The sequence below is a fragment of the Brienomyrus brachyistius genome, chromosome 5 (genome assembly GCF_023856365.1).
Source record: "Brienomyrus brachyistius isolate T26 chromosome 5, BBRACH_0.4, whole genome shotgun sequence".
Classification (NCBI taxonomy): domain Eukaryota; kingdom Metazoa; phylum Chordata; class Actinopteri; order Osteoglossiformes; family Mormyridae; genus Brienomyrus; species Brienomyrus brachyistius.
Genome location: NC_064537.1, coordinates 24,558,110 through 24,573,864, shown reverse-complemented (window position 1 = coordinate 24,573,864; position 15,755 = coordinate 24,558,110).

Sequence of the window (15,755 nt, the reverse complement as noted above, 5' to 3'; positions counted from 1 at the left end):
ATTATGATCCATATTTAATTTCTCAGACAAATTGTAATTCAGAAAGACCCCCTTGGTGATAAATAATAAGGACCATGCAACCTTGTCCAGATTAGGCAGCCTGGGGCCCCGCCCTAAAGCCAGGTCAGGGGGATAAGCTCGAGGGCTAGTCCCTGTTGGTCAGGTCTCTAACCATGGGTCCCCATAAGGGAAAAAAACGGATATTTATCACATTATGGGGACATTGTGTCCCCATAAGGATAGGTATACCCGCTCTCACACACATACACACACCCCAAAAATGACAGTCTTCTTTGACTATTAGGGTTCACAAGCAAGTAAACAACAAGAGATTGAGGATCAGAGGTCCTAATTGTGTAGGCTATTTAAAGCCACAGGAGGGTCATCCATGAGGGTGATTAATTTCAGCTATAGTTAATCAGCCAAACTAGAACACTTGAAACAGCAACCCAATTTAAAAAAAAAAAAAACACACAGCTGAAAGACTGTAACAGCAGTAATGCGGACATTGTGCTTTTGTATCATGGGTAGGAACAGCTGAGCTAGAAGTCAAAGCTATTGATTTATGGGTCAATCTTCGTTTCTACCCACACCTATAGTCACAAGCTTTGGGTAGTCACCGAAAGAATGAGATTGCGGATATAAGCTGCAGAAATTGCTTTGCTTTGCAGTGACTCGGTTCAGCCTTGGAGATAGAATGAGGAGTTTGAACATAAAGCCACTGCTCATCCACATTGAAAGGACTCAGCTGATGCCTCTTGGACACCTCCCTGGGAACGTGCTTTGGGCATGTCCAACTTGAAGGAGAACCCAAGGCAGACCTAGGATACACTGGAGAGATTATATCTCTCGGTTGGCCTGGGAACTCCTTGGTATACCTCCAGTGAAGCTAGAGGATGTGGCTATGGAGAGGGAGGTCTGGGCATCCATGCTTAGACTGCTACTTCTGCAACCCGGACTTGGATAAGTGGCAGAAAATGGATGGATGGTTATTTGAACTTAAAAGAATAAGGCATCAGAAAGATCTGGATGACGAGGGATCAAAACTGTGGACTGAGGTTTAGGAAAGGCACAGGCTACAGTAGAGTATAATGTCAACAACAGAACTGAGGAACACAGGACTAGGAAGCACTTGTATACAAGACTGACGAGGGAGCAAACAATAGGCAGCTGGAGTGATTAACACAAGGGCAGGAATGAGAGGTAAAACAAACAGTTAAAAGGTGTGGCTCGTTAGGACCGTGCTAGGCAGGGAACAGGAGGGTCAGATGGGAAGGGTGTGATAGGCTAGCCCTCTCACTTAATTCTGTAGCCAGCTGCACTACAACACTGCTGAAGGAAGTGGGCATCAGAGGACAGGCCCAGTGCAAGTCAATTAAGGAACTTGCCACAGTCGCCAAAAGGCAGTTAAGGATCTTACCTTGGCTGTGGCTGAAGTGAAAGGAGTTAGTATGGGTGGCCAAATGACCACTTAAGCACCAGGCGACACACACCCAGGTCTGATCAGTCTGTGGTGAGTTTGCCTCGGCTGAGGGTGTCTTGTGATAAAGGGCCGAAACACCCAATGAAGCCGGGGTACCCAACTGATGTTGTGTCGTATTAGAAACATCACCGAATGGTCATCATCAAATTCACCTCATCAAAAGAAAACATCCCTAACCTACTCAAGCAAGTGCTGTGCTGAATTGTCAGGGATCATAACATCTATACAGTAGTACCTCAGTACTCAAACTCATTAGAACTCGAACCAACCAGTTTGAAAAAAAAATGACCTAGAACTCGATCTGAATCTGAGAAGTCGAACCATGAACGCCGACCTAAGATAAGGGGAAATGAGTCACGCGGCACGTCTCTCAGCGGAAACAAAGGGTGACGCTTCAGTCTCAGCCTCGCATTCGCTGCGATAGCATCGTTTGTTGGTGATAGTGCTTTTATTGAAAATACTGTATCAGGTAATACACTGTACTTCATATCATTTGCTCACCAAAAGTTAAGCAATAGTTGTACAATTTTTTTTTTAACTTTACACATTTTTTGGATACATTTATTTTCTTACTTTACAAATGACTGTTTTGATAAATGTGCTTGTCATGCCCGGCTCGTCCGCTCCTCGTCTGTGCCACGCCCCCTGATTACCCACATGTGCTTCCCTGATCGTCTCCTGCTGTGTCCGATTACTTTGATTAGTCCTGTCCTATTTTAAGTCCTGGTCTTACCTGTTTCCCTTGTGTGTCATTGATGTTAGTTGGCGTCGAATGTTCCTTGTCCCGAATCTCCCCATTAAATCCCCGTTTGCCCTGTATCCTGCCTGTTTTGCCTGCTTTCGCTCACTCTCCGACCCGTGCGACCACCCGATCGCCCAGCGACCCATTCCGTTCGTGACAGAATGACAGACCCAAACAAGGAGGCGCGGCAGCAGACTGAGGAGCAGCATCTCGGTCTGCTGCAGCAAACCTACTACTGGCTGAACCAGGTACTAGGTACAAGAGGACCCTGTGGCATTGGAGTTCGCCAGCCGCAGTGCTGATCTCCTGATGGAGAGGCCTCCACCGGAGAGCGAGCACCTCCTGGAGGAGGTACGTGCTTGCCTCCAGCAGCTAGCCCAGCAGCTCATGGAACGGAGACTTGGGCTAGCTGTACCGCACGGCACGGAAGCTGTGTCCCCGTCGTCCATCCCAACGGAGACGACGCAGCCTCCCGCCGCCACCAAAACCCGGCGAAAGAAGCGGACGAAGTCGCCGGCGGTCGCCTCAACGATAATCCTGGGAGCATGCGCGCTCGTCCCCGCTTCCCTCGCAACCGGGGAACTGGAGGACTCCCCGGTCGACCTTACCGTCACCGGCGCTGCTAAGTTGCTTGCACAGGCAGCTTCCCCCATCCGGAGAGAGCGGCCAGCCGCCACGGACCTGCCACCGCCCCTAGAGCGGTATTTCTTCCGGCCCGAACGGCTGGCCAATAAGGGGGCCAGCGCGGTGCGGGATGCCATTATGCCACGCTCGTCTTGCCCGCGCAGAACTTTCCAGTCCCGCCGCCGTCTTTGCCCACGACTCCAAAGCCCGAGCCGCTACCTTCAGCTCCCACGCCTGAGGCGCTCCCTTTGCCTTCAGCTCCAACGCCCGCGCAGCCACCTCTGCATACGGCTCCAACGCAGGGGCAACCGCCTCTGCCTGCGGCACCCACTCAGGAGCCGTCGCCGCTGTCTGCCCAGCCTGAGCAGCAGCCGCCACCACCTGAGTTCCTCCCGGAGCAGCCACCACCATTGTCTGCGGCTCTAGCTCCCGAGCAGGCGGTCCCTGTGCCTGTAGACGCAGCTCCCAGGCAGGCGCCCCCCCTGCAGCAGCCTGCAGCTCCCGAGCAGGCGCCCCTTCCGCTGCCTGCCCTTGTGACTTTGCCCCCAGTGACTCCTCTGCCCTCGCCCCGGCGTCCTTGACCCCAATCGAGGGTCGTTTTGTCTGTGTCCCGCAAGGGGAGGGGACACAGACGTAGGACTGGGGTCCCTCTTGCCCTGCCCCTCCCTCGCCCGTGCTGGGACTCAGTCAGCGCCTGCGGGCCCTGGTCCTCCGGGTCGGCTGTCGCCTGTGGGTCCTCCTCCGCGGCCTCGTCACCCTGCCTCTCTCCCCACTCCAGTGTCCAGTCGGTCGCCTGCGGGTTCCCCAACGGCGGCTCCTCGGTCGCCTGCGGGTCCCCCACCTCCTGCTCGTCGGAGGACGTCCTGCGGTGGCTCCACCCCTCTCCTTGCCCTCGCCTAGGTCCCCTCCAGCTCCCTCGTCCCCTTCCCTGGTGCCCCCTCCAGCTCCCTCCTCGGCCCCTTCGTCAGTCCCTCGCCCTGTTTACTCGGCCCCTCCGGGGTCCCCTCCGGCTCCGGCCGCCTGCGGCCCCTCCAGCTGCTTCCCGTTGCCCGTTGGGGCTCCCTCGGGCTCCCCTTTATTCCCCCTCCTTCTCTCCCTGGCCTCCCTGCTTTGTCCCTCCTGTCCCTACCTGTCCCTCTCCGACCCGTGCCACCACCCAATCGCCCAGCGACCCATTCCGTTCGTGACAGTGCTTAGATGTGTTTAGTATATGCTCTTCTTGTTTTATCCTGTTCATTTTGTGTTTAAATGCTAATTTTTTTTTTTTTACATATTTAGGTATAATTTTTTGGGGCCGGGAACCAATTAATTGGTTTTCCATTATTTCTTATGGGGAAAATTCGATCCCGAGTTCTGAACAGATTAGGTTTGAGTTCTGAGGTACTGCTCTAGTCCTATTATGGAAACATATATAATACTGTACATAACCATATATTACACAATTTTACTAAATAAATCAATATGAATTTATTTATTGTTTTGATTGGGAGGGGGGGTTAAGGGCCTTGCTCTGGGTCCCAATGGCAATGGGATTATCCCGAGCTGAGCTTGGGATTCCAGCTGGCAACTTCCCAATGAGAGTCACTGAGGCCGAACCCCCTCAGCCACACACCACCTGTGACAAAAGCTGACACTCGGCATTCCCTGAGCATGAATCAAACCTGGGCCATACCAATGAGGCTGCCAAATCCTGAGCACCAGGGACCCCATACAAGGGGATACAGAAAAGGGCTGAAATACATGCTCTTTCAGTTTCCAATACCATATGCAGTGAGCGATTATGATTATAAACAGCCAAGGGCAGCAGGTTAAGAATATTGATAACCAGCCTGAGGATTCCATGCTGCCTCTGCTCCGAGAAAAGGATCGAACCCTTTCATTACGTAATCTTGTGATAACAGACAAAATCCAACACAGTGCTACTACAGCCAGTACCAAAGAAATGTAATGTACTTTATTTCTGAATAAAAGATTTTGTCATATTAGGGTATGAATCGGCATTTTAAGCTTATGTTAGTAAGTTTTGCTACGTAAGTCTGACATTTTAACGGCATTTAATAGTCATTCAGGTTATATCACTTATATTAATTATCATTCCTAATTTAGACCTCACAGCCTATGCTGTTGAGACAAAGCTATCTATCTATCTATCTATCTATCTATCTATCTATCTATCTATCTATCTATCTATCTATCTATCCATCCATCCATCCATCCATCTATCTATCTATCTATTTGGATGTTTGTTTATGTAAATCCCACTGTGTTACTTACAGGATATAGGTGGATGTGTCAGAAAGCTGAATATGTCTGTGACCTATATAGTACTTTTTTATTTTTTATTATGCGTGTAGCTCAGCCTGCTGCCAGACTGTAAATGTAAGGGATGGATGCCAGCAGCTACTGATCATACTAATGAGTGGAAGACAAAGGCACCCATAACGTAAAAGGAGAAACAATAGGGTCTGTCAACTTACTTTGAAGTGAAGGGGGAAGAATCTACAAGATGCTGAATTAATTTATCCAGGGAAGAATGACTAAGATGTTCCTGGTGCATATGTCATTCTCTGCCTGTCACTGTGAGCAGAGATTCAGCACATTTTCTGATGCATCAAGAGCAGCAAGGATTTATTGTCAGTTCAGGTAATTGGAAAATTATCTCACCATCTTCAGACTGTCATTAATTCCAAAACCGCCTTGGCTGAATATTTTAATCCACGAGACGTGACATTCCCTTTGCGAGGCTGGGGTGCCAGACTGCACTTACAGCTGTCAGTGTCACTGCCCAAAGGATTTTTTTTTTTAACTTATCAATGAGACCTTTATCTACATTTCAAGAGTCTCTTTGAAAAAGATAAATGAGCACTGATTGTAGAGGTTCATTGCTTATGCTCTTATTTCATTCTGTGTGATTATCTCCCTGTATGTAATCTGGAGTCGTGTCTGCCCTCGTTGCAACTGTTGCGCTAATACAGGGCTAAAACGCACAGTACCTTCTACACGTAGACCGAGCTCCACTGGTCACTGTTCATTCAAGAACTGGGTAGAATAACACTGCACAAACATGTACAAACATGCCAGACATTTACTCAACGGAGATCAAATTCACGCGTCATACAAAATGTGCATGTCAGCTGATCAAACGTGACTGTTTACTATAATGAGTGTACAGTATTGTAGCACGATTAGAAACAAGGTTATGCACCATTAAGCAGAGAAAAGCAAGGACAAGGGCGATGTGGCGTAAAAGGCCGGTAGCGTGAGTCTGCAGCTTTCAGTTTTCCACAATGACAAGGCAATTCACCAAATGTGAGAACTTCGGACCTTCATACGACCTTCTGTGAGGCAGGGAGATTAAAAGACGTGTTAGCATCTGGCAGGTAGCTACAAACCTACAGAAGTATTTTCAGGTACCCAGTTCTCCGTTATATCAAGTTCTCGTTCCTCATCATTAAAGAACCTGACATAATCATTTCTTATTGCCTGTGGGGGTCCTGCTGCACCTGAAGTCCAACGTATTCAGTTTTGAATTGGGGAAAATAAAATAAAATGAATATTGATCTGCAGGGAACCATATTTGTAATGCGGAGAGTCAGGACAAGAGGTCTAGGACAATGGAACATCATTACATAAACACGTGAATCATTTTAGAGCTGGTTTGTTTTCCCAAATATGAAATTCAGTATTGCATAGGAAACTGCTTTGTTCAGCATGCTAAACGACCTTATTTGCATTTTAAATAACAACTTTGGCTTTCCACACCATTGTGATTATACTTTACAACATTAGTGCTCAATAGTTTATAACTAATTAGATCTTTTTAAATATATCTCTTAGCAATCTGGTTTTCAGCACACCAGCCAATTACAAGCTGTTATGAGGAATTTACTTAACTTGCTTTCAATTAAAATATATTATTATATTTTCCAAGAGGCACCGGTATTAGGTAGAATGCATAGAAAACATTCATGACTGAAATGTTGCTTTACATCCATCCATCCATTTTCCAAACCGCTTATCTTACTGGGTCGCGGGGGGTCCGGAGCCTATCCTGGAAGCAATGGGCACGAGGCAGGGAACAACCCAGGATGGGAGGCCAGCCCATCGCAAGGCACACTCACACACCATTCGCTCACACACGCATTCCTATGGGCAATTTTGTAAGTCCAATCAGCCTCAGCATGTCTTTGGCCTGTGGGGGGAAACCATAGTACCCGGAGGAAACCCCACGACGACATGGGGAGAACATGCAAACTAAGCAGAGACTCGAACCTGGGACCCAGAGGTGTGAGGCAACAGTGCTAACCACTGCACCACCGTGTTGTATGCATATTTTATACATTTTTTAATTATACACCATGTTATGTATAACCTATTATACACTATACAGTTGCCAAAAAACACATTTAAAAATGATGTTTTTCATAATTACTGTTTGGACCACAATCCATTGTGTCCTTTTCTGTTTTTTTTTTATTTATATAGATGTTAAGTGTTACAGGACAGTTTTTTCTGCTAATTTCGATGGTCTCTTTTGTCTGTTTTGCTGCAGCACTCTATAGTGAACAACAGTGATTTTTACAGAGTTTAGTCAGAGGAAAATATCATGAATGTATTATGAAGCTGTACAATTCTGAGAGTGCTTGTGAAAGCAGGCTTGTTACTATATTAAAAAAAAAACATATAGATATATAGTCAGACAATGAGACATTTACTGTATATGAGTTTTAAAAGTTAGTTCAGAAACTTTGTAAAATTAACAATCCTCGACTTTTGCTCTTCGGGTAACTCTTGCACATAACATCACCCTTCAGTTTACTAAGCCTCAAAAAAAGGTATAATTCCTGAAGCCCATGGACAGGCCAATGTCATAATGCCATAAAACAAGTTTAATCTTTGTGAAACAAATCACCAAGGCACAAATACATAGTCCATTTCATTCCATTTCACAGGAAGCATCTTATTCCCAGAGTCCCACACTGAAAGGCCTCTGGGAAGTCATCCTGCCATTAGTCCAATTCATTCTTCTCGGTATGACACAAGACATGCCCGAGAAAATTCTCCCGGGGGAGACTATTTATTACATGGAATGTACTTTGTTATTTCAGGGCTCCTGCAATGTGCTCCTTTTTACTCATTAAATATACAGATTACTGCAGCCTGAAAAAACAAATGTGTGTGTGAAGCCCGTTCGGCAGTGGTACTACCATATTGATCCAAAAGGTGGCAGTACCTTCAAGATGTAGTGCCCTACTTAAAATCTGTCTGGTCCGTGGCTGGTGATTGTTTTGAAGGACCAGAAGCTCAAGTACTTTGTTGGCGTATGACTGCAAGACAGCATCGAGACATACATCACAAAAAACAAGCAAACAAAAAAAAAAAAACAAATAAATAAATATTAAAATAACAAAATGGCAAATATTTGTTTTGAATTCAAATGCTTGTTATTGTACATCTGGCCTCATTGGACTGCTGTTCTCGTCAAATTACATACAAAGATTTCTTATTAGTAATTGAGACTGCATGGAGAGCATACATTTACTGTAGTAAAGGTTTTCAATTTACTAAAGAAGTCACAACCAAAGTATGACTGGATATGAGCGTGCCCCCTGAGCCACTGTGACATATCTAGGGTTATCCTGCTTACTTGCTTCTTCACTAATTAATGAGATCAGTACATTGTGATATGTACTGTAAGTGTGTTGGAGAGATCTGTGGCTCAGTGGGTTTGTATGCTGTGCTTTACATTTACAGTTTTTTTCCAAAGAAAACAATAAACATGGGTTGTTGAGCAGCCCGCTTTACTACAATATCTATAAGGAAGTTTGTTTTCAAGAAATGGCATTCTGGGTAAGTTTGACTTACTTTATGTACTCTAAACTTTCTTCTACAGGGCTGTTTTTTTTCTGATTTCATCGTAATAATCTAAATAATTGTTGTAACATCTGCCACCCCCTTTTTAGCAGGAGAAAATGGTGCTCAAAATAAGTTGTTTTTGACATACTTTGAACAACGTAAAATATATAAAATTTACTTTTACATAATAAATAAATACATTCTGCCATATGTAAAGATTTAGAATAATAACATGACTGTAGTGTAGAGTTAGGGCCTGTTAGTTGACACACAGATCCAAGCCTTGAGTAGGAGTTTTGAGCCTTTATTACCGTGTAACTACCATCTCTAGATGCCGAGAAACTAGCCAGCTATACAGTGTTCTAGAGGACTACGGCCAGCATTTCCAGCACCCAGGCACAGAGTATGTGTCAAAGTCTGAAACCAAAATGGATGTAACTAACTTGGGGCCATGGAAGGCAAAAAAACATGCTTTAGTTTTTCTACCCTCACATAACCTCTTAGAGTGCAAGCTGTTTCTGACAATTCAGTTTATAAAGATTTCTCGCAGAACAGATGATCACAGAAATGCTCCACGTGCCAGATGACTTTTGGGGTAACAAGACCTGTTCATCACAATCTTGATGAAGTGAATAATTTGCATATGGAGTTTTGGGACATTTATTGTGCTTTGTCATCTTGACTTCTGAGACGGCACTGTAGTACAATAGTTTTTCTTCACTCAGGAGAATGCAGGAAATAGACACAAAAGATTTTCCGTACTCACTGTCAGCCCAAGCCTATAACCTGATGATGCTAATTTCATTCAAGATGAAAACGTTTAAGAATTACAATATAAAAAGGAATGAAATTTGGAATATAATTTCTTTCTGTTTCAATGTTGTTCCAATAAAATATCCCTGTTAGTTAAGACTTCATTTAGGGGAGGGGGTGAATGCTCTATAGGGGAGATACTGTAGAGGTGCTGTATTCTTTTATAGCAGTGTTTCCTAATCCGGTTCTTGGGGACCGATAGACAGTCCACGTTTTTGCTCCCTTCCAGCTCCCTACCGGAGCAAAAACATGGACTACCTGCAGGTCCCCAAGCACTGGGTTGGAAGACACTGTTGTATTGTGATCCATAGAAAATGTATAAGAACTTGGCACTGTGTTGCTAATCCGTGGGCTTCCCCCTGTGAGAGTTACGAATAAACTCTGACAGACAGCGGGAAGCATCAGTAATGTCTGCCTTTGTCCATGAGTGCTTGGTGAAGTGATCAAGACTTATAAAGCTTCCATGAACACACACATGGCATTTCCATTGCTATTAAACAAATGCATAGATCAGTACAAATACAGTACAAGATCAGTACAACGGTTGTGGGACAACTTTCACCACCAGAGTCTTCATTTATATATAGTAAGTTTATACAAGTATAAAATAGGTTAAGAAGATGTATTGAAGATGTTCTTCTTTAGGGGGTTTGCATGTTTCTCTTTGCAGATTAGTTGTATCCAGTTTTCCTGCTTATTATGCATTGACTGGAAATCCTCACCTGAGGCCAGGATGGTCATTGTGTGAACTACGTGTGAATATGACCATCATCACCTCGCAATGTCCTCACCGTGACTCATGCAGAGCTGTACAGAAGACTTAGCGGCTAGCAGGGGAGCACCTGACATGTCCACGGGAGGTGTGGACTGAGCGGTCTGTAACTGTTCCCCGCTGTCCCCTGGAGGATGGGTGCCAATAAGCCGATATATTACCTAGAAAGTCCAGACTCTGTTTGTATTGACTTGGGCCCCATGAGCAGCAAACGTATACAGCTCTCAGGCTGCCTGCCGTCAAACAATAAACTCATCTAATTAAGAAGCCAAAACCTCCCTGGAATCCTGGCTTGGGGAAGATATTGGTCTGCCTCATATGGTGAGCTGTACCTGTGCCCTTCGATGCAGCAAAATAATTCATCCTCCATTTTTTATGAGTCAATTTATGTGTAGAACTCAATAGATGAACTTGAGGTGAGTTCTAACCTATTGGTACTTCCTGTGAAAGGCCGGCTGGCTGAAATGCAGTCGGGTGTTCGGAAATGTTCATGAAAATGCCCATGAACATCTCTTGATATTACGTCTCGATATTATTTAGTTATGTATTTTTAATTCATAGATTCAAATTCATTCACTTTAATTCATTAAGCTAAATGGCACTCCTGGAATTTGACCTTCGGACAGGATCCTGGTAATCTTTGCTACCAGCATGAAATAAGCTTATGTAGCTCTTTCTTATCAGTAAATTACTTAAATTTTAATAAGGAATCACACCTCGCCTTTTGCCTTAGCTTGAAACAAAACACACAGAATCTACCTTCAAAGTAAATGTGATCTAATGATACCTCTCTGCAGTACAGAAAGAAACAGAGAAGATGCCAACTTTGATTTAACCATTAGAGATATGAAAATATACAGTGGCTTTATTGGCTGAAAAAGCAACATGAGCAAATACTTTAGGAAAAGCGCTATAAGCTTAAAAAAGACCAGAGGGGATCACTAGACATCACCGACCTCGTGACACAAGCTCTCATAAGGATGCTGACTCTTTCAGCACTGAATGTTTCACTTTTTCTGCAGTATTTCTGCAACAATTCGTTTCAGCATTCTGGTGAAAACAGAAACATACGTGTCAGTACAATAAATACCAGGGAAAATGTTGCTATTGAGCTCCAGACACATGTTTCTGTCACCCTGTCAGAGCTGTGCTCATTGACCTTTGTTCTATAGTCATGACAAACGCTTGAAGTGCATCATCAACATTGGGGAAAAAGAAGCAATGTGATTGGATGCTGTGCAGCTGCCTTTGTGCTGTTGGATAGGAAAACCCTGCAGGCATTTCTCTGTTGATTTTGTTAAAAAATAAATTAATAAATAAAGCACAGCACATAGTGCTTGTTTTTTTCACTGAGGTCCACATATAGCTCTTAGTGCCTGGAAACATGTCTGCTTTGAGCAAGAATATTACAGTTTTTTTTTTTTAAAGGAGTGGAGAATTCGGTGGTCAATTGTGTGTACAGACGCTGTGTATATTCCTAGAAGGTCACTATTTCTCAAGTGTGAAGGGTAGAAAAAGTCCGCAGTAGCACCACCGAACACTGCAGGTGCTCTAGTGGTCCCAACAGCGTGACCCCGGGCAGAGCCGGACACGGGGAAGACGGGAAGCTGCTCTGCCTTTGATAGCAGCCTGACACAGATGCCAACGCGGGCCTGAAGCGAAGATAACCCAGCGGCTACACGGACTCGCCGAGATGTGAAGGATGCGCGTCAGGTGACAGCGCTCGCGGTAAAGCGGCAGCTGCCCCGCTCTGAGGCTCGGCCTCAGTCCCGATCCCTGCCATGTTACCCCCTTAGGTGAGGATGCTCAGGATGCAGATGGATTCTGAGAGCAGGATCCTGGAGAACGCCTTCAGCAATGTGACAGCCGTAATGCAGTCCCCTGGGGATGCTTTGAAAGTAAATCCCACCCCTCCAACACTCCCCTCCCCCAACTTATTTGAGGAGGTCAACACAGAGATGTGTGCGTAAGTCCCCCCTCCCTATTACACAATGTTTCCATAGGAAGGGCAGACGCAATGTGGTCACATGACAGTGACAAATGGGGATTCTGCAAAGAGAGAAACTGGGCTTCCTGAAACGTAAGCAGTCCCTGTGAACCGGAGTGACACTGAGTCTGCTGAACCTCATCTGCAGCTAGCAAACATTTTCTGTGTGGCTGTACATTTATGCCATCAGTCTCATGATACGCCTTGAATTTCACTATAGCCTAATAAGGATTTTTAAGTAATATTAAACACATTGGTCTTCTGTTTGAAGCACACCAACATACTGAGGTATTGTATATTTTAGTAGTACTAACCAGATATGTAGCGATTACATAAAATACAATCCTAAGATTATTGCATTTTCTGGAAACAATATGGTATTGAATTTTGATTATGATCAACATTAGTCTCAATCGATCCACCTCATTGCAAAATATGAGCACTCTGAAAGGTGCCTCACTGCATAAGTTCACTTATTGTTTTCCGTAGCTCATCTGACTGCATACATTTTCACTGACAGCATTTTTTCCAAAGCGATTTGTAGGTTAAAAGCGTACCTCAAGACCCTGTAACCTTGTATTATGATACAAAAACAGGGCTAAATTTAGGACCTTATTTGATGTTGCCTTGCACCTCAGAGGGCTGTTCTCAATGAGGGTGACTATAACAATGGCACACTGGAGATTCTCTGCGATCAGACCCCTTTCAGACATTGTCTCCATTTGGCACAACAATTGCTTATAGCACAGTTAGAATTTACTATTTGGCTGCCTCTCTTTATAAAGGCACAAAGCCACATGATGGAAACAATCGACATGTGATAAACAAGTCAAAGAGTCAGAAAGTTTTAAAACTCTGGAAGGCTATTAAAGACTCAGAAAGTGCACCATACCTACTGACATCTAATCATCTTCTAGAAAAATATTTACTTCTTCCATAGGGATTGCTGTGACCCAAATAAAACAATAATGCTTTATGGTGAGGGTTGTGGTGGCAGCATGCTGAGCAGGTCAGAGAGGACCTTCTTTTCCATGGCCACAAACTCCAGATCATTAAGGGACACAGAAATTCCCCAGCAAGCTGAGATATTCCCTCCAGCATCTTCTGAGTCTTTCCTGGGACCTCCTCTTTTGGGGGACGTGCCAGGAACAGCTCCCTTGGGTGCTGTCCAGATGCCCGAACCACCTCAGCTGCCTCCTCGTCATCTGAAGGAGCAGATGTCTCCGAACTACACGGTAACAGTTGTGCCCACATTCCAGGCTGTAAAATAAAGCAGTTTGGGTCTTGGCCTCTGAGAAGGGTGAGTGCTGTCATGTTGTCTCCACTCCAGTCTGTGATCTTCATGGACAGGATATCAAGGCACAGCTGTCACTGGTAGGGCATCTGCTACGGGGGGCAGAAGTGACATCTCTGCTATTTCCAGATGATGTAGTGCTCCTGGCCTATTTGGGTCAACAGTTCGGAGATGTTTTTTTTACCTACTTGGTACTTTTCTTAGGTTTTGCTGGGTCATAGTTTGTCTGGCCTCTTCTTCGAAACCTGTTCACCAAGGAGGCCCCACCAGGATCTCAGGCTCTAAACAATATACCTCTGTTGATCGTTAAGGCCCACATACTCCTCCCAACGCTAAAGTTATGATGGCTTAATAACACAATAAAAGCATAACTCGCTGACTAATATTGATCAATATAACGAAGTTCTGTAAAGTCAACATGACCAGCTCGGAGGCAGGCAGGGGTTAAGTACACTTACAGAGCTATAATGATGTTGAGCTTTGGGGAGAGCTATGCTGTTTGGCTGGTATGGACTGGCAGACAACTTTGATTAACCGTTCCTATGGCAACCAGGAACCTTCTGCAGCTGACCTATATATGTGGCGGGTAGATTTCTATACCAGAATGCACACAGGCAGCATCTGTTATCAAGCGCATCTCTGTATCTGGGGAGCCTGGAAACCAGATTTTTTTTATACCTTTAGGAATAGGTCCAAAATAGGGGAAAATCTATTCCAGGTATCACAGTCTTTTGTTGAAACATGCTGATAGAGTGACAGACATCTTTTTATTTGTGCATTATTCCACTCACTTAAAACAGCAGTCATTCCTGCAATCAGAAAAACTCACGCCTGCTCTATCAACAGTATATGTACTGTAAAGATTTTCGGATATGTAAAGACTTTCTAGGTTTTGAAATGAAATTCTACAAAATGTCATACTGTCCTTCAACAAGTTTTTCTTAAATCACATTACACTGGCAATTCATGACTTTTCATTAGTATATATTTCTCCATCGCAATGCCAGAGACTAATATCCTCTTAGCAGCGTTTGATTGCAGTTGTTTCTGCTAAAGGTGGCACAACCAAGCATTAAGTTTAGTGGGTCAGGTGTTGGTGAATTATTCTCCCTCAGTGAATGAAATGATCATCTAAAAGCTGTGTGTCCTTTGCATTATACTAAATTTCTTTGGAGATCAGAAACGATTATATGTTATGAATAAGCAAAATGAGTGGGAGAGACTTTGTCACGGCACTGTACTGTATATGTATCATTTTGGAAATTGTGTCCCAAATGGCTCTTTTTATAACGGAGGTGGTTGTGACTGCTGTTTGAATTCATACATTTACCGATTTTCTCAGTCACTTTGGTACATTTCTCTGATCAGCAATGACATTCTCATAACTACTTGTACAGTACATCCTCCACACCGAGGCACTTGTGCACATCATAAATGCAAAGTCTCATTCCTTTAGTCAATTTGCAAATGCGTTGGCACAGTCATGCAAGTGATTATGTACAACCATCCACTGATTCCTATATTATCAATTATTTAAGTCATGTTGGTCAAAATGTATTATACCGGTTCTCTGTTGAATAGTCTTACCCTCCAAAACATCTAGGCATTAGTTCATAGTATAAGTCATTACATGCAAAATGGTTGAACAAGTTGTCATAATCTGTCAATCCTCTATACCAGGGGTCACCAACCTTTTTGAAACTGAGAGCTACTTCACGGGTACTGAGCCATACGAAGGGCTAACCAGTTTGATACAATCTTCTTAAATAACAAATGTGTTCAGTTTAAAACACGTTTTAAATGCTTTTTTTTTTAGAAATTGTCATTTTCAAATCTGTACAAATACAAATGTGATTAAAGAAGAATAGCAACAGGATAAAATTAAATTTTAGACGCTGCTCACTGGTCCGTGGGCGACTCATGTGGTCCTTGGGGGCATCCTGGGGGCATACTGTGCCCGCGGGCACCATGTTGGTGACCCTTGCTCTATACATTTCTATTATAGTTTTTTTTTTATTTATAAATGCGTCCTGAAGTGATGAATTTCTCTCAGTTGAATCTAGACTTTACCCGACAGAAGGGAATGTTTGAAGTGTTAGATTGACCAATGATCAACCAGTTCTCTAAAATAGCTCAGAGGTGCATCTCATGAACCTTCAGCTGGCAAGCATGTAGTGACAGAGC